The following is a 20208-nucleotide window of genomic DNA, read 5'->3' on the forward strand; positions in this document are numbered from 1 at the left end:
CTGAGGTTGAAGCGTACGTGAAGCGGTCGTATGAGTTGGCTGACTTGTGTCCGAATTTGTCTCGACCTATGTCTCGAAGAATTGAGTTATTCATCAAGGGATTACCTCCACGAGTGAAGGGGTTGGTTACTGCTGCAAACCTCAACAACTTAACCCAGATTGTCCGGTTGACTCACAAGATTACTGATCAGGAGGTGGAAAGCAACTCGCTACCACCGCGTGTTTCTAAAGCTACTACTGCCACCACCACAGCCACTACTCCTGTCACTGATAGTAAACGTAAGTGGGGTGATATGGACAAGGCGTCCAACTCGGTTCAGCCCCAAAAGAAGACAGACACTGGCAGTACTCGCAGTTTTAGCCAAACATCCTCAGTGAATCAAAATCAGAGTTCTTATGTGGGAAAGAAGCCTCAGTGTAGCAAATGTGGGTTTCATCATTATGGGCAGTGTGCTCGAGTTTGTCGCAGGTGCGACAAGGTAGGCCATGAGGCCAAGGATTGTAGGGCTCCTCAGCCAAAACAGCAGCAGCAGCAGCAGCAGCAGACTCAGCCGAATCAGAGACAACAAGAGCAGCAATCTCAGCAGGGTCAGGGGTTTAGAAAAGGATGTTATCAGTGTGGGGCTGAGGGACATATGAAGCGGGATTGCCCACAATTGAAACAGAATACAGGTGGTAACAACGCGGGGAGCAATGATGGGAACAATGGGGGCAACGTGGCGCGTGGGCGTGGATTTACTATTGGAGCTGGTGAAGCTCGGAACGACGGCAATGTAGTTACTGGTACGTTCTCCGTAAATGGTGTTTATGCTTCTATTTTATTTGATTCGGGTGCCGATTGGAGTTATGTGTCTACGGGGTTCAGTAGTCGTCTAGGATTGAGTCCTACACCTCTTGTTGTTAAGCATGTAGTGGAAATAGCAAATGGTAAAACTATTGAAGCATCTCATGTCCTCATGGGTTGCAAATTAGATCTCTTAGGTCAAGTATTTGACATTGACCTACTTCCTGTCACTCTCGGAAGCTTCGATGTAGTGGTCGGGATGGATTGGTTATCCAAATATCAGGCAGAAATTCTCTGCAAGGAGAAAGTCGTTCGTATTCCCCTTGCTAGCGGTGGATCGTTATCGGTTCAGGGTCATCGTAGCGGTGCTACAGTAGGTATTATCTCAGCCATGAAGGCTCTAAGTTGTCTACGTAAGGGCTATCCTTCCCTTTTGGCCCTTGTTACTGACTCTCAGACTGACGAGAGGAAACTCGAAGACCTTCCTGTTGTTCGAGAGTTTCCTGATGTTTTTCCTGAAGAGCTCCCTGGTTTACCTCCACTTCGTCAGGTAGAATTTCAGATTGAACTCCAGCCAGGAGCAGCACCGATTGCTCGTGCTCCATACCGCCTTGCACCAGGAGAGTTGCAAGAATTATCGAATCAACTTCAAGAGTTACTAGACAGGGGTTTCATTCGTCCTAGCTCTTCTCCTTGGGGAGCCCCTGTATTATTTGTGAAGAAGAAGGACGGGTCTTTTCGTATGTGCATCGACTATCGCGAGCTCAATAAGGTGACGATCAAGAACCGTTATCCTCTACCACGTATTGACGACTTGTTTGACCAGCTGCAAGGGTCAAGTTTCTATTCCAAGATTGACTTGAGGTCAGGATATCATCAGGTACGGGTTAGAGAGGAGGATGTGCCTCGAACAGCTTTTCGAACGCGGTATGGCCACTATGAATTTCTGGTTATGCCATTTGGGATGACCAACGCACCAGCGGTCTTCATGGATCTAATGAACCGCGTGTGCAAACCTTACCTTGACGACTTCGTTATCGTTTTCATTGACGACATATTGATCTACTCCAAGAACAAGGAAGACCACGAACACCATCTTCGTCTTATTTTGGAGCTCCTGAGGAAGGAGCAGTTGTACGCCAAGTTTTCTAAGTGTGACTTCTGGATTCGGGAAGTACACTTTCTCGGGCACATCGTTAACGAAATGGGTATTCATGTGGATCCTGCCAAGATCGATGCTATTCGAAATTGGGCGGCACCAAAGAATCCTTCGGAGGTGCGTCAATTTCTTGGTCTTGCGGGATATTATCGTCGGTTTATCCGGGATTTTTCTAAGATTGCTCAACCCCTCACCGCCCTGACTCAAAAGAAAGTTGTTTATTCTTGGGGATCGAACCAGGAGGAAGCTTTTCAGCTCTTAAAGCAGAAGTTGTGCAGCGCGCCGATTTTATCGCTACCAGAGGGTACTGAAGATTTTGTGGTTTATTGCGATGCGTCTATTCAGGGTCTCGGCTGTCTGTTGATGCAGCGAGACAAGGTGATAGCTTATGCTTCTCGACAATTGAAGGTACACGAGAAGAACTACACGACACACGACCTGGAGTTAGGAGCCGTAGTCTTTGCGTTGAAGATTTGGAGGCATTACCTGTACGGTACCAAGTGTACCATCTATACCGATCACAGGAGTCTTCAACATATCTTCGACCAGAAGGAATTAAATATGCGGCAACGTCGTTGGGTCGAGCTTTTTAATGATTATGAGTGTGCTATCAAGTATCATCCGGGTAAAGCTAATGTTGTAGCTGATGCCCTTAGTCGCAAGGAACCGAAACAGAAGCGTGTTCGTGCCCTACAGCTTACTATTCACTCTGATCTACCTGCCCGGATTCGTTCAGCTCAGATTGAAACGTTAAAGGAAGAAAATATCGAAGCCGAAGGATTACGAGGGCTACACAAGAAGAAGTTCGAACAACGGTCTGACGATATCTACTACTTCATGGAACGGATATGGGTTCCTTCATTTGGTGATCTTCGGGAACTTGTGATGGACGAAGCACACAAGTCACGATATTCTATTCATCCAGGGTCTGATAAGATGTACCAGGACCTCAAGGTTTTGTATTGGTGGCCGAACATGAAAGCTATTATTGCCACCTACGTGAGTAAGTGTTTGACCTGTGCTAGGGTCAAGGCAGAGTACCAGAAGCCTTCGGGTCCACTTCAGCAGCCGGAGATACCTATGTGGAAATGGGAACAGATCGCTATGGATTTTGTTACGGGGTTGCCTAGAACACAGGCAGGGAACGATACTATATGGGTGATTGTCGACCGTCTCACAAAGTCAGCACATTTCCTAGCAATCAAGGAGACAGATAAGTATTCGCAGCTCGCAGCAGTGTACCTTAAAGAGGTGGTTGCTAGGCACGGGGTGCCAACTTCTATTATTTCTGATCGAGATCCTCGTTTTACTTCAGAGTTATGGCAGGCCATGCATAAGTCATTCGGCTCACGTCTCGATATGAGCACGGCTTATCATCCACAAACGGATGGTCAGAGTGAGCGCACTATTCAGACACTAGAGGATATGCTGCGGGCATGCGTTATTGATTTTGGGAAAGGATGGGAGAAGCACTTGCCGTTGGTAGAGTTTTCCTACAATAACAGCTACCACACCAGTATCAAAGCGGCACCATTTGAGGCACTGTATGGGAGGAAATGTCGTTCACCCCTCTGCTGGGCTGAGGTGGGTGATAGTCAGATCACAGGTCCTGAGATGGTACTCGAAACTTCAGATATGATCGTGAAAATCAGAGAACGTATGGCAGCTGCTCGTGACCGCCAGAAGGCCTATGCGGACAAGCGTGCCAAGGAGGTAGTGTTCGAAGTGAATGACCGTGTCATGCTGAAAGTCTCACCGTGGAAAGGGGTTGTACGCTTTGGGAAGCGTGGCAAGCTGAACCCACGTTATGTTGGGCCGTTTAAAGTTCTTGAGCGTATCGGTAAGGTGGCCTATAGGTTGGAGTTACCTACTGAGCTGGGTAATGTTCACGACGTATTTCATGTATCTCAGTTAAAGAAGTGTTATGCTGATGACCCACTAGCGGTACCTTTTCAAGAGTTAAAAGTCGACGACAAGTTACAGTTTGTTGAAGAACCCATCGAGATCATGGACCGTGAGGTCAAAGTGCGTAAACACAGTCGTATTCCCATCGTTAGGGTTCGTTGGAACTCAAGACGTGGACCAGAGTTCACGTGGGAGCGCGAGGATCAGATGAAGCTCTAGTATCCTCACCTTTTTCCTAAAGACAAACCCGAGTCGAGCAAAACTGGTGAATCTTGGGGCGAGATTCCTCTTCAAGTTGGGGATGATGTCACAACTGAGCAGAACCCGCAACAACCCTGATTTCTCACTTCGTTTCTCTCACACTCGACGCTTGCCAAATTTCAGGACGAAATTTCTTTCAAGTTGGGGATGATGTGACAACCCGGACTTGAAAGGTTAGTATATTTTAGTCTCACGATTCTGTTCCTTAGTTATTCTCGTGTACGTCCCTCGCGGTGATATTAATTGTTAAACGCTCTTAACTAAAATAAACTTTTTAAACATAAAGTGGATGGGGAAAATGTTGAGTATGTAATTAGACTATGGATTGGGTCGTATGTGTTGCATATCAGAACTAGCATACACTTTATTCACCTTATATTATCCTTGGCCCATAATGATGAGAGTGTAACCGAGCCCAACATACACCTTAAGCCCAGTTCGGTCATTAGTAAAAAACCGCCCTAAACTTGGCCATTATATTTCCTTAACTAACTAAAATACTCAAATGGATAGGCGTCTTTTGGTTCGTTTGAAGGGGTTGCCGGTTTGTGGCAACTTTATTTTTGATGATGGCGGTTGAGGATTTTGTTATTTGTTTTTTCCATTGTTTTGTCTACTAGATCATGATGTATAGTAGGCTAGGTTACGGGGTGTCATAGTTGTTTTGTTTTACTGGGTCATACATATATGGGGCATGTCCTATATATGAACTAGTGTGGAACACATCCTCACTACTTGTTCTTATTTGCGGTTGCATTTTAATAGAATCACCGGGGTAACCCTTTACCCAAAAAAAACTAAAATACGTAATATAGGTCCTTATAAGTAGATTAGCCTAAAAACTAAAACAAACCCTACAGCCTTCCGCCTTGGATCGTGCGATTTCAGTAGAGACCCCCCCCCCCTTCGAGGTAACATCATCTTCTTCAATTGAGTCTTTTGGTTAGTGAGTGCGGATCTATGTATTGCTTAATTGTTTGTTTCCATTATACATGAATTTGATAAATTAACAGTTGGAATGTGTGTATGTAATGATTAGTATGATTTTTCTTGTTCTCTTAAACGATGTTATAATTTAGGATAGTTCACCATTAAACACAATATTTCGGTCCAATGGAAATTAAGTTTCTTGGAACTTGGCACATAATTCAACTATGCATGTAATCTTATTAATAATGGAGGCTCAATGGTATGTGTCGGCCATTGCAATATTATAAATTATGGTTCATGTGAATTGTCAGAATTAGTCAAAGTGTTCATGTTAGGAGCATTAAATGAAGTGATGTTGTTGTGTGATTATTGGACCAAATCATATGAGTGGTTAAGATTATTAATACAATTTTAATAAATTATATAGTAAACCTTATGGTCACATGGTCATTGTACCAAGGCATGGGATAAGAAGGTCCAATGGCATGAGGTGGTTAAAAGGTCCAATTAAAATGGTTTCTTCTCCACTAGTTGCACATGGTGTCTTCTTTTATTGATTTATAGTAGGTGGTCATCAAATAGGGATTACATAAAATATAAAAGATAACAAAAACCCTTGTGTACCCTATTTCCTTCGACGATCAGCCCCCCTTCATCGATGCATCTCTCACTTAAGCTTTTAATGTATAATTATTAATCTTGCTCATGTGTTTATGTTTGCTGTTGTGAGGGTTATGTGAAGGCTGATTAATATGCTAGTGATTTGTGTGGTATTATATGATGATGATTCGATAATCTATTCGATACAGTCTAGTCGTAATTGCGGCAGAATGTGTGGGAGGGGACTGTTTATGTACACGATGGGATGGTTGGGATATGGGATTTTAATTGCATGATCATAAGTTACGGGTCCGACATAATGTTTGATGTTAACTGGTTGTTCAATAAATTGTTAATAAGTGCTTGACTTTACGAAAAGTTAGTTGCCATGCATGAATATAGGTGCCATCATAGAGTATGTATTATATGTCTACAATGGGTTAAGTGATGAGATTTAAACTAGTACATGGTGGTGAGTCGTGGACTTATGTGTGGACAGTATGCGGGACATAGAGCATGAAATATGTTTAAGTTACTACATGTTGAGTGAATATTTGACGGCACTATGTGAAAGGCTTAACTATCACGACTTAAATTACATGCATGCGTTATGTGTACAATGAATGTGTTTTATGTGGACGATGAATACGTGAATTAATTGTATATGAGATACGCAATCTATGTGCATGTAAAACTGACCGTTACCAGTAACCATGGTAGGACGCGGTTGATCAACTGGTAATTAAGTAATTAAGTCTAACCGAGCAAACCAAAGGTGAGTTCATTGCTCTTTTCTCAAGCATGGATCCCAGGGAAGGGATAACGGGTAACGTTCCGAGGAGGAATGCATGGGTAATGGGATGTTGGTTATTGTACTCAGTTTTTCTATCATTGTAAGACCACTATATCTACCGGTACGTTGCTTGTAGGGCGACGGGGGTTATTAGTTGATAGCGCTATTAGGTTTGGCACCCTCACGACGTTCGAGGAGAACGGGCGTGAACTAATTACCTTAAAACATGACCAATGCTTTGATAGAGGCATTGGGGTTGGCAATCGCATATCATATGGCCATTCGGTAATCGAGTAATAACAACATCGGAACATCAAACATCATAACAACAAACAACATATCGTCCTGTAAACTGTTTTACTCACATGATCGGTAACACAACTTGGTAAACAAACACAAACCTTGAACTCACCAGCGTAGTCTGACACACTTGTTTACATGCTTGTAGGTAATTATTGAAGGAATTTGGGAGCTTGCCGTCTGATGCTGCTGGAGTGGTTATGGTCATAATAAACATTTACATTGATTTGGTTTTGATACATTTATACGTTCATACATTTATGCTTCCGCTCAATACTTTGGTTTTCGTTTAACTTTCAAACGATACATTTCTTTCAATTGGGTATTTCAATACATTATAACTTGTGTTTGATATGATTGGTGGCTCTTTGTTGGATCGTTGCATCCCCATTAGGGACATGCTCTGGGTGGAAATTTGGGGGTGTGACAGTTATGGCTTGTGTCTCTTCCACTTCGTTTTCTATAGCGATTAATGGAAATATGCACGGCTACTTTAAAGGAAGACGCGGTCTGCGTCAGGGTGATCCTATGTCCCCTTATCTTTTTACATTGGTGATGGAGGTATTGACCTTGGTTCTTCAGAAGCAGGTTATGGAATCTGTGGATTTTAGGTTTCATGCTAAATGTGAAAAGCAAAGAATCATTAATCTCTGTTTCGCGGATGATCTATTTTTATTTGCTCGAGGGGACCCGAAATCGGCTAGGGTGATTATGGATTCGCTGGATAAATTCAAGAACATGTCTGGTCTTGTCCCTAGTTTGCCAAAGAGTACGGTTTTTTTCGGTAACGTGGCGGATTCTGTGAAAGCTCGAATTTTAGCTATTATGCCTTTTGAGGAAGGGGTTCTTCCAGTGAAGTATCTTGGTGTTCCGCTTATATCGTCTCGTCTCTATTACAAAGATTGTAAAGTTTTGGTGGATAGAATGGAAGCTAGAATTACTGATTGGAAAAATAAAAGTTTATCTTTTGCGGGCAGGTTACAGCTTATTCGATCGGTTCTTTCTTCGTTGCATGTTTACTGGGCTTCAGTCTTTATTCTCCCTAAACGTATCATCAATGATCTGGAGGAACGCATGCGGAGGTTTCTTTGGGCTCAAGGTAATGGTATTAAAGGTAAAGCTAAGGTTAACTGGAAAATGGTTTGCTTGCCAAAATCTGAAGGGGGGTTGGGCATCCGTAGGATCGGGGATATGAATAAAGCTCTAATGGTGGCGCACATTTGGAGTTTGCTTGTGAACCGGGAATCGCTATGGGTCAAGTGGATTCATGCATACCGTATTCGCGATAGAAACTTTTGGGATGTTCCAGTAAGAAACAACATAACCTGGAGCTGGCGTAAGATGTTAGGGCTTCGACAGAGTATCCGTAATAATTTATGGGTGAACATTGGAGATGGGGTGAACACAAGTGTTTGGTTTGATAAATGGGAGGCTATGTGTCCGCTTGGTAATTTCATTTCTCATAGAACCATTGCTAATGCGGGTTTTGATATGAATTCGTGTGTAGCTGATGTTTGCATTAATGGTGAATGGGTGTGGCCGGAGGCTTGGTTTACTCGTTTTCCGGGTTTGATCGATTTGCAGGTTCCGGAATTAAATGCGAATGATCATGATAGGTTGGTTTGGTGTACAAATGGCGGTCGGAAAACTGAGTTTACTACGGCAATAGTGTGGGATGATTTGCGGCATTCGAATAATGAGGTGCAATGGGCGAGTGTAGTCTGGTTTCCTCAAGCGATACCTCGCCATTCTTTTCTCTTATGGCTGCTTGTTCTTCGAAAATTGAAAACCCATGATGTCATGAGTCGATGGAACTCCGGTAATATGAATCTTAACCTGTTATGTTGCTCGTTGTGTTCAAGAGGCCCTGACTCGCATGAGCACTTGTTTTTTGAATGTGATGAAGCCAAGAACATTTGGTATGGGGTTCGGGGAAGAGCTGGCATGGGTGCTGTTCAGAATGCGTGGAATGATATCTTCGAGTATTTGTTGAGTATAGCTAACTCCAAAAAGGCTGCAAATGTCATTGCGAAGCTGGTTGTTGGTGCAACAGTCTATTTTGTTTGGGAGGAACGGAATAGAAGACTTTTCACACCGAAAAGGAGAACAAAAGAACAGCTTATAGAGATCATCTTATCTACGGTCCGAATGAAGTTACACACTATGAGGTTTCGGCATTCTGTCCAAACGGAGCGTGTTTTGCAGGAGTGGAGCTTACCCCGAGGGTTGCTAGTTGCGGATGACGATTGTGGCTGATTAATTGTTTTGTGTTATATTGTATTAGAGTTGATAGGCTCGAGTTGTACTGATAGTGCGATTTTGTTTGTTAGTGTCGCGTGACTTCTCTCGTATGGCATGTCATACTTGAGCACTGGAGGTGTTTTTTTGCCTTCACTGGGTTTATTTGGTTTTGGTGGTAATAAAATTTAACCGGGGTAACCTTTTACCCAAAAAAAAAAAAATCGGTTTGCCCAAGATGGTCGGAGATTGTTTCTTGGCTTTGTGCTCGTCCTAATCATAAGAGGGCTGATACGTATGTTGCTAAGCTTCTAGTTGCGGCTACTGCATACAACATTTGGCAAGAGAGAAATGCTAGGCTGTTTAAAAATCAACTAAGACCTCCGGAGACTGTTTGCAATGTTATTATAAAAACAGTGCGACACAAGTTGATGGGTGCAAAACTGAAGGATACTGGGAGGGTACGGAAGATTCTTGAAGAATGGGAGATCCATGCGCATAAAGATGGCGACGATGGTGGCTGATTAGTTGTTTTTGTTGTGTTGGTCGGTTGATTCTAGAGTTTAGTCTAGTTGTCGTTCCTTTGCTTGGTTGTTTGTTTTGTGTTTTGGTTTTCGGGTTTACTTTCATGGGGCATGTCTCATGATTGAACTAGTGTAGACTCACTACACTACTTATGTTTTTGGGTTGTGAATATATAGAATCACCGGGGTAACCCTTTACCCAAAATATATATATATATATATATATATATACATATATATATATATATATATATAGGGGAAAGATAAATCGAAAACCCATGTGAGTTGAGAAAACCCAAATAAACCCTATGTAACATTTTTATTTTTTTTTCTAAAAAATAGGGAATGTGATATAAATGTACACAGACCTATATATGAAAAAAAATGAAAAAAATTGCTTACTAATTTTTTTTAAAAAAAATGTTGAAAATTTGTATGTTACATTTTTTTGGACGTATATATTATGTAACCTGAAATTTGTAACATTTAAAAAAAAAACTACTCGGTATTTTTTTGTGTTTCTTTTTTAAAAATGCTCAAATATATGTATATTACATTTCCTATTTTTTTTAGAAATGTTTCTTGAGTTTACATGGGTTTTTTACAAAGGTTTTCTGAGTTTTCTCAACTCAAGTGGGTTTTCGATTTATCCTTCCCCTATATATATATATATATATATATATATATATATATATATATATATATATATATATATATATATATATATATATATATATATATATATATATATATATATACGGAGGGGCTCATGCGAGAACTCCATTTATTGTGAGAACCGCGAGAACCAATGTGAACACAACCTAAAATAGCTAAAAAAACCTAAACCCCACCCCCACCCTCCCAAAAAAAACCTAACCCCCCCCCCCAAGCTAAATGCTAAAAACTAAAACCCCCAAAAAACCTACCCCCCCCAAAACCTAAACCCCCCCACCCCCCCCCCCCCCCAAAAAAAAAAAAAAAACCTAAACCCCCCTCCCCCACCCCCCAAAGCTAAAATGCTAAAAACTAAACCCCCAAAAAACCTAAAAAAAATCTAAAAAAATCAAAAAAAAATCTATTTTTTAAATATTTTTTATGCTCAAATCGCTACTTTTAGTGGCCAAAAAAATTTTTTTTTTAATTTTTTTTTTACTTCAAAAAGTAGCGATTTTTATATAAAAATATTAAAAAATATTGTGTGATTTTTAGCTATTTTTAGGCATTTTTGGTTGTGTTCACATTGGTTCCCGCGGTTCTCGCAATAAGAGGTGGTTCTCGCATGATCTTCTCCCTATATATATATAAAGCAGAGTGATGTCTTTATGACAATTCGTCAAGTCCGATCGAGAAACCTGCGCCCAAAGTGCTTACATAGCCGGTCACCGTTTGGCTAAGATCCTTGATGACTGATTCAAAAACCACTCTAGCTTGATTTCAGTCTTGTGTTAAGTGTTCGCATAGCGACTCAGATCCTAACAACTTGATGTCAGACTGTTCAACATGAGGGACATCTAACTCCTCTAACACAGAGAACATAAAGACTAGGATTAGATGCTTAACATAACGACTCGTATGCTTTCAGGAAAGAAGAAGGAGCTCGCAGACATTTAACAAAGGATTGTGTTGGTGTTCCGCGCGCTATCTCAACTCCTAGTTCTAGTAGTATAAGCTCGAATCTGATCTATAAGAATAGCGAAAATAGAGCGCTTTGAAGTTGAAAGCGGTATTCCCCCTTATATCCAAAATCAGTAGAATCATGGAATTCTCTCCGAGAGCTGCTGAACTAACGACTCTATTAGAAAGTAGAATTAGCAACTTTTACACGAATTTTCAAGTGGATGAGATTGGTTGAGTGGTCTCAGTTGGAGATGGGATTGCATGTGTTTATAGGTTGAACGAGATTAAAGCTAGGGAAATGGTTGAATTTGCCAGCGGTGTGAAAGGAATAGCCTTGAATCTTGAGAATGTAGGGATTGTTGTCTTTGGTAGGGATACTGCTATTAAAGAAGGAGATCTTGTCAAGTGCACTGGCTCTATTGTGGATGTCCATGTGGGAAAGGCTATGCTAGGGCGTGTGGTCGACGCCTTGGGAGTACCTATTGATGGAAGAGGGGCTCTAAGCGATTACGAGCGAAGACGTGTCGAAGTGAAAGCCCCATGGGATTATTGAACGTAAATTTTTTTTTGGGTAAAGGGTTACCCCGGTGATTCTATATATTCACATCAAAAAAACTCAAGTAGTGTAGAGAGTCTAGACTAGTTCAATCATGAGACATGCCCCATGAAAGTAAACAAGCAAAACAAAAATAACCCAACGACATCCAAAACAAGGGAAACCAACTAGACAAAAATCTAGACATAACAATAAAAATAATAACTAATCAGCCCCCATCGTCATCCTTATCTTTCGTATGAATCTCCCATTCTCTAAGAAGGTTACGCACCCTAACAGTATTCTTCAGCTTAGCTCCCATCAACTTGTATCGCACTGTATTCATGATTACATCACTAACCGTCTCAGGAGGTCTTAACTGATTTTTAAATAGCCTGGCATTCCTCTCTTGCCAAATACTATACGCTGCAGCCGCTACAAGTAGTTTAGCAACATAAGTATCGGCCCTTCTTTGATGATCACGATTACAAAGCCATTGAACAATATCTGTCCATCTCGGCGAAATAGAACTCATTCCGACCCTGTCTCTAACTTTAAGCCACACTTGAGTGGAGTACTTAAATTCAAAAAGTAGGTGCGGATGAGAATCAACGTTCTCATAGCACAATAAACAGCACATCATATTCATGTTTTTTCTTCTAGATAAATCCCATTGCAGAATTTTATCTTGCGTAAGGAGCTTACCTTTCATAATTAACCACATCATGAATGCGTGTCTAGGGATACATTGGGCAAACCAAACAATGCTACACCAATCCACTTCCGGTTCTCTATGCCGAAGAGAGTGCCAAACACCAGAAGAAGAAAATTCGTTAATGTCACTACCATCTTTCCATAACAATCTGTCAACTTTCAAGGGATCTAAATGAACATGATCAATCTGATTAAGAACAGGAAAAATATCCCTCCAAGCAGTAGGCCACAACCAAGAACCATCAGCATTCATATCAGCCACCCGGTTGTCCAATCTAAAATCAGCATCAGAAATATTTCTTGGCGATATAAAATCGCCAAGCGGACCCAACTCATTCCAACAATCAAACCAGGCTGAAGTATTACCACCATTCCCTAGCTCCGACCATATATGGTTTCTAATTAAAGGCCTCATCTGAATAAGTTTTCGCCAAGACCAACAACTATTCGTAGGCGTTTTACAAATCCAGAAGCTCTTATGTTTTAAATGATAGGAATGAACCCATTTAACCCACAGAGACTCACGATTGGAGACAATACTCCAAATATGAGACGACATCAGAGCTTTATTCATATCCCCAATACGCCTAATACCCAAACCCCCTTCATATTTAGGCGTACATACTAATTTCCAAGAAACTTTTGATTTACCTTTATTGAAAGATGAATCTTGAGACCATAAGAAATTTCTCATTTTAGCTTCTAATTCCTGAATAATCCGAGCTGGAAAAATAAAGACCGAAGACCAATAAATATGCATTGAAGAGAGCACAGAGATAATAAGTTGAAGCCTTCCTGCAAACGATAAAAGCTTATTCCTCCAATGCATAATTCGCTTTTCTAATCTTTCAATAAGCACACGACAATCACTATAACCAATCCTAGCCGAAATCAGGGGCACCCCCAAGTACTTCACAGGTAACTTTCCTTCTGTAAAAGGCATAATATCCAGAATAGCTTGTTTGACCTGATTCTTTACATTACAAAAGAAAACTGTACTTTTCTGGTTACTAGGCACTAACCCCGACATCTTTGTGAATTTCGAGAGAGAGGACATAATACACCTAGCCGAATTCACCTCTCCTCTAGCAAACAGAAATAAATCATCCGCAAAACACATATTAATAATCCGCTGCCTTTCACATCTGTTATGGAACTTGAAAGAAGAATCAATTTGGACCGAATGATGAAGAATACCCGTTAAGACCTCCATAACAAGAGTAAATAAGTAAGGAGACATTGGATCTCCTTGCCTTAGCCCACGATTACCCTTGAAAAAACCATGCACTGCACCATTAACACAAACCGGAAAAGAGGTAGTAGACACACATAGCATAATCCACTCCACCATCTTACTGTTAAACCCAAAACCAATCAGCACACTTTTAAGAAACCTCCAATCTACTGTATCATAAGCTTTCTGAATATCAACTTTAAACGCACATCTTGGAGGACCCACATCTCTATGATAATTATGCATTAATTCTTGCGTTAAAAGAATATTATCCGAAATCTTTCGTCCCGGAACAAAGGCAGACTGGTTTATGCTGACAATCTTATCAAGAGCTCCCTTTATTCTTTCTGCAATAATCTTACTGATGCATTTGTAGAAAACATTGCAACAAGCAATCGGCCTAAAGTCCGTAACAAGCAACGGAGTCGAAACCTTAGGAATAAGCACAATAAGAGTATGATTCAATTCCCGGAGCAGGTTACCAGTATCAAAAAAATCTTTAACGGCATTATAAACATCATTGCCAATTAAAGACCAAGCACTTTTGAAAAAAGCAGCCGTATACCCATCTGGCCCAGGAGCTTTGTCATTACCAATAGAAAACATCGCCTTCTTGACCTCCTCCACCGTTATCTGTCTAACCATATAAGTAGCAACATCATGGGATAACCTTTTCGGAAATAAATCCGGAGCCGGCTCAAGCGATATGTCACCCTGAGAACCAAAAAATTTTTCATAGTGCTGAACAAAAGCTTTATACACCATGTCACCCTCATAGAGAGTCCCTCCCGAATCACTAATAACATCAATTCTGCTAAAATGATTTTTGGCTTTCAAAGAAGAATGAAAAAAAAGCAGTATTCATGTCACCCGCAGCTAACCAATCCACCTTAGATTTTTGTTTTAAGAACCGCTCCTCATCCAACAAAGCATCCTGTAATTCACGGTTAGTAAAAATCTCCTCGGCCCGTAGATCACCATTAAACGGGTCCTTATCAATGTTTTGTTGAATGACATCCAACTTCATTCTCAGATTTTCTACTTTCTTATGAAGATTTCCTTGCTTGAAAAGTAACGATCTAAATGGGTTTTTCAGCAACCGAAGTTTTTTGACAACTTTAAACTGATAGACACCCTCAACATTTGAATTCCAATATTTTTCAACCGTCTCTAAAAATTCTGGTTTAAAGACCAGAAAATTAGCGAATTTAAAAGACCTTGGCTTCATTTGCATAGCTTCCGAGATAGAAAGAATACATGGACAATGATCCGAAATACGATACGGCTTGAAAATGGCAACCGAGTTCGGGTATTCAGCCACAAACGGAGTGTTTCCCATAATTCGATCAATTTTCTTTAGTAACCCAACCCCTTGTTTCGGCTTTTGGTTCCATGTAAAATGGATACCCGTCCTATTAATATCAACCACTTCAATGTCATCAACACACGCTTGAAACTCCCTCATACCAATAGATATCGAAGACGTTCCCATAGATTTATCCTCAATATTTAGAGCCGAGTTAAAGTCTCCCATAATACACCAAGGTTTATTAGCAACAATAGTTTTATGCAAAGAAAGTTGATGCCACAAATCTCTACGGGTAGCATAATAATTCGTAGCATAAACAATGGAACAAAAAACCATCCTTTTATCCAATTTAAAAACAAGTTGGAGATGCATAACCTGAGACGACTGCGCTAGGATCATCACATCAAAAATAGCCGGATTCCACCCAATAATAATTCTCGTGCCTTTGTCACAACATCCTCCATTTGATGTCCAATCCCAAGACCGAAAAACAGTTTTACAGACTTTATCCAATTTGTCAACATTCACATGGGACTCTAAAATAGCACACAAACTTAATTTATAATCCTTCACTGCCTGTCGAACCTCCATTTGTTTAAGCGGGCGGTTCAACCCCCTTATATTCCAAACCGCGAGACTAACCATCAGTAACTACCTGAGAAGGAGTGCTTGCCCCTTGTTTGCTCTTTATATTTAGAGATCCTTGCTGCATGAAAACATCCATTTCATTGTACACCTCGTCAACATCATCATCCGTATCCTCCTGGCCCTTGCCGGATGTATTCTTGCTAGTACCCGCCTCCGATTCAACTTGGTTCAAAACATCAAAAGGATTATTCGATTTAACAGGCATAGATGTTGAAACATTTTTGACATTCGGCTGAACCTTGGAACCCACCGGCCGATATTCAAATTTATTCTTTTGTTTGTTTACCGGAATACCAACCTTTTTAGCCGCTTTCTTTCCATGAACTTCCGTATAACCATCTTGATCCACATTCAGAACCTTTTTCACTTGCCGGTTTCTTTGAACATTGCTGTTGTGATCAACATGTCTGACATTCTTCATTGGCTTTTTCGGACACGTCTCATTAGAATGTCCAAACACACAACATGTAGTGCACCGATGTGGACTCCATTCGTATTCCACATACATCGTTTCCTTAATAAATCCCTCCCCCTCAGGTTCGGGTATTGCCATAATAATCTCCTCACGAAGCTCCTTATCAGCCGAAATCTCCACCAATGCTCTAGCATAACTGCTTCGTCCCCATGAGTCCGTGCACATAGATGTTGTAAACGAATCCAGCATCTTTGGCTCCCCAATCGTTGTAGCTATCAGACTGAGTCCATCTTCCGTATAAGCCGCAATAGGAACCTCATGAATTTTCACCCAAACCTGAACTTGCTTTACTTCTTTCTTCTGCAATTTAGACGTAGGAGTCCATATATTCAAAAACAATGGTTGTGACCTGATAATCCACGGACCATCTTTAAGCACGTTCAACATTCCATCCTCATTACTAAACTTGAAGAAGAAAAAAGCCGTTAGCATTTATCATCGTCTTTTGCAAACCATACTTCTTCCAATTAACTTTAACAAAGTAGTCAACAACCGGGAAAGCAACCCGGTCCCCCAAAAAATACCCGTATATAGTATTAGACAATTTCTCCTGCACGGTTCGTACGGATTCCTTGGGGAGAACAACGTCACACCCTTCATGCACAACCGAGCTAGAAAAAGAACGGAAATTAACTTTCTGATTATTAGTACCTGTGACCGAATCCGCATACGACTTAGGGGTAGAGCTACCCCCTGAACAGTAAAAGATCCCTGACGAACATGTGCAGCCGAAGTAGGGTTTACCCCTTTATCGGCCGAATTAGGGTTTGCATGGGAAACACCCATTGCCGCCCCTCCACATGCACGATCAGCATTCAAATCCACAGGTGTAGATATCTCGAACAGCCCATCAAGAACCGAATTACTATTAGTTGAATACATACCCCGCCTAGGAAGCCGATTATTGCCCTCAATGTTAGTCACTCGCAACCCAATGCCCCGAACCGGTGGTGACTTCTCTTCCGTCCCCGGAGTGACACCCTCCTTCAGCGGATTTTGACCATCACTTCTACCCTCCATGCACCCGAATCACCAGTAAACAATAACTTCCAGCCGAAACCAAAGAACAATGACAAAGAGAAAAACCCTAATCCTGAAACCCTAGAGCCGCATCTCAATTCTTAACACATTAACCCAGAGTATCAATCTAGCTAAGTTAAACTCAGTTAACCGCGACCAATAACACCCAGATTAATAAGCTAGAATCTCGAGTACAGCTACTATGGCGGCGATTTAGGAAAGAAACGAAAAACCCTACTTTCAGATTGATTACTATTGCTAACGAGTTCGTTATAGAGATTGGATGAACAACCTCTAATCACAGACTGTTATACAATAGAATCTCAAAGAAAATTAGGGTTCATGATGTGCAAAAAATCGCCCAGGAGAGAGGGAGGGTTCGTTACGAGCCTATGCAAACCGGGTTAAAAGCGGTAGATAGCCTGGTTCCTATAGGTCGAGGTCAACGAGAACTTATAATCGGGGACCGACAAACTGGAAAAACAGCTATTGCTATCAATACCATATTAAACCAAAAGCAAATGAACTCAAGGAGCACCTCTGAGAGTGAGACATTGTATTGTGTCTATGTAGCGATTGGACAGAAACGCTCAACTGTGGCACAATTAGTTCAAATTCTTTCTGAAGCGAATGCTATGGAATATTCCATTCATAGATGAACTGTTCCGCGTGAAGTTGGATTACCTCTCCCTTAATATGATATTCTTTTTGCGCTCTTGGTCTTCGAACTAGTCATTAATGGTCGGCTTCATTGGTACCATTTCGGTATGCATTGCGAACACTTTCATTTTGAGCGTCTCATCTTCTCTATAGAAGCAAAACTCGAACGGATAGAAAGGATGGTCCAACTACATAACTTTTTCTTTTTCATTACTTTAGTGGTCGTGCCTCGTGGCATGGCAGCACCCGTACTATTGAAATGGTTCGTCAGTAGAGATGTTTCCATAGGTGCCCCTTCTTCTAATGGTACTATAATTCCTATTCTTATCCCTTCAGTCTCTCTTTTGGTCTATCTACATTCCAAGAAATTCATACGCTCCACGGATGGAGCAAAAAGCGGAGTCTTCATTATAGCGAGCCAACCTATTCTATTACCAGACATCCTTGGGAGAAGCTCATCCGAAACTAGAGCTAGAAAGGCCTTATTTCGTTTCGTTCTTGTTCTTCATTTTCTTCTTATCGAAAAAAGGGAGATTTCTCATATTTAGAATCTTTCTGCGGTGTGCTCCGTTTACTATTCTTTCGTACTTTTTTCTCTTTACCACGCGATAGGTCAGCGAAGCGTGAGCGGGCGCGGAGAAGGAAAGGCCAAAGACAAGCCTAACGGGAATGAGCAAGGACGAAATGACAAGATGAGGTGCCCTGGCCACCTCCATTTAGAAAGAAGGGTCGAAGTTTTTGGGCCTGTAGCTTTACCTGTCCCCCCTTCGTCGGGTGCTGCTTGTGTGGGGAGTGCACCACCAGAAATCGGGCTTGAAGCTCTCACCTTACCAACAAGCCGACAGCTGATGGCTGTTGGTCACGACTACTAAAAAAAGCTCCAATGAAGATGAATATTTCACATGGAGGAGTGTGCATCTTTATATTGGGTGTTCTTTTGTCATGCGACCCGGCGGCTTCTGTGCGACCTGTGGCCCACGCCTCCTATTTGTTCAGGGCGGGCGGCATTAGCTCTGATTCGATCCGGGTATTCAATCCCGCCCCTGAGATGCTCAGTTGACTCCTTAACCTTGATAGGAAAATGGCTTCTTCAATAATTCGTGCATAAGGGTAAGGAACTTTGGATGAACTAATGCGAATGGGTGTAAGCCTCGCTGCTCGGAAAACACCCAGTGCTGACCACACTGAGAGACACGAAAGCACAGGTAACGCCAGTTGGCGAAGTGGCGTTAAGCATCCCTAGCGGTACGAAAAGAGAGGTCGTGATGATATCATCTACGTCTGTACCGCTCCTCGTGGAGTAGATCTCGCATCCAACCAAGTCTTTGAACAGGGAACGGGATAATTCCCACTACCGCTGGCAGGCCAGTCGGGCCGTGAGCACGGTGGGGACGGGCTTCCCAAAATGCCAGCCCGGGCCGGGGTCAGCATAGGATGAAGGGGACGACCTTAATGTTATGTTGGCAAAGCCAACTTCTTGGGTTTCGGGCGGAGTAAAGCGAACATGGGGACTCGGGTCGGGGCGCAGCGTAACTAAGGGATTCCATTTAGGGCGAGACAAAATGGGCGGGCACGGGCGGCCTGGTGTCCGAGCCGATTGGTCAAACGACGACTACTTCATTTATTAGATTAGTATTAGCCGGCTGTCCCGAAATGGAATGAGATGGAATAGAAAAAAAGGGAAGCGCTCTCGGGTAGGTTTTTTGGGAGGGATAAGCTTGTGAAGAAGAAATCTTATCCCCGCCCCGACTGTCAGCTACTGGCTCTCTCCATCTCTCCTAAACTTCCCCCGGGTTATGCTTGGAAGTGGCCGATTGCCTGGTATGATCTTTTCCCAGTGCTGATTAATCTAATCCTCCTATGCTGGACCAAAACTCTCCAGATAAGTTAATCTGGAAGGATAGGCAAGGCAAACAAAGATGTTTCAGCGCAAGTGAGGTTTGGGATAATATTCGCTCGTGTGGGGATGAGGTTGACTGGGTAGATTTGGTGTGGTTTAGTCAATGCATTCCTAGACACTCTTTCCATATGTGGTTAGTCATCAAGAACAAGCTGAAAACTCAGGATCGTATGGGTGTATGGGATGCGGGAAGTGCAACCAATCTTAATCTTATGTGTTGTTCGCTTTGCCGACATGGTAAAAACTCTCATGATCACTTATTTTTCCAGTGCCCTTATGCGCTTCAAGTTTGGAACCTAGTTAAGGAGATGGCATACATGGACATAGTTGATGCTAACTGGAACTCGATTATGGCATGGTTTTCCCATCGATCTAGAAGTAAGCCGGCAGAAAGTATTGTTAGCAAATTGGTAGTGGCAGCTTCTACTTATTTCATTTGGCAAGAGAGAAACAATCGACTGTTCTCACCAAACCAGCATAATGCTCCTATGATTACCAATATTGTCCTCCATACGGTGCGCCTAAAGTTGATGACGTTCAAGGCAGGAAGAGGCTCCAAGAACCCTAGAGAGATGGAAGTTCCAAGTGAAGACATTAAGGAT

The 20208-nt window shown here is 41.9% G+C and overlaps 1 pseudogene; it reads left to right on the forward strand.

The window, feature by feature from the left end:
- Positions 1-17829: 17829 nt before the first annotated feature.
- Positions 17830-19033, forward strand: LOC118483715 (annotated as a pseudogene).
- Positions 19034-20208: the final 1175 nt, after the last annotated feature.

This window comes from Helianthus annuus, chromosome 11 (genome assembly GCF_002127325.2).
Source record: "Helianthus annuus cultivar XRQ/B chromosome 11, HanXRQr2.0-SUNRISE, whole genome shotgun sequence".
Taxonomy (NCBI): Eukaryota; Viridiplantae; Streptophyta; class Magnoliopsida; order Asterales; family Asteraceae; genus Helianthus; species Helianthus annuus.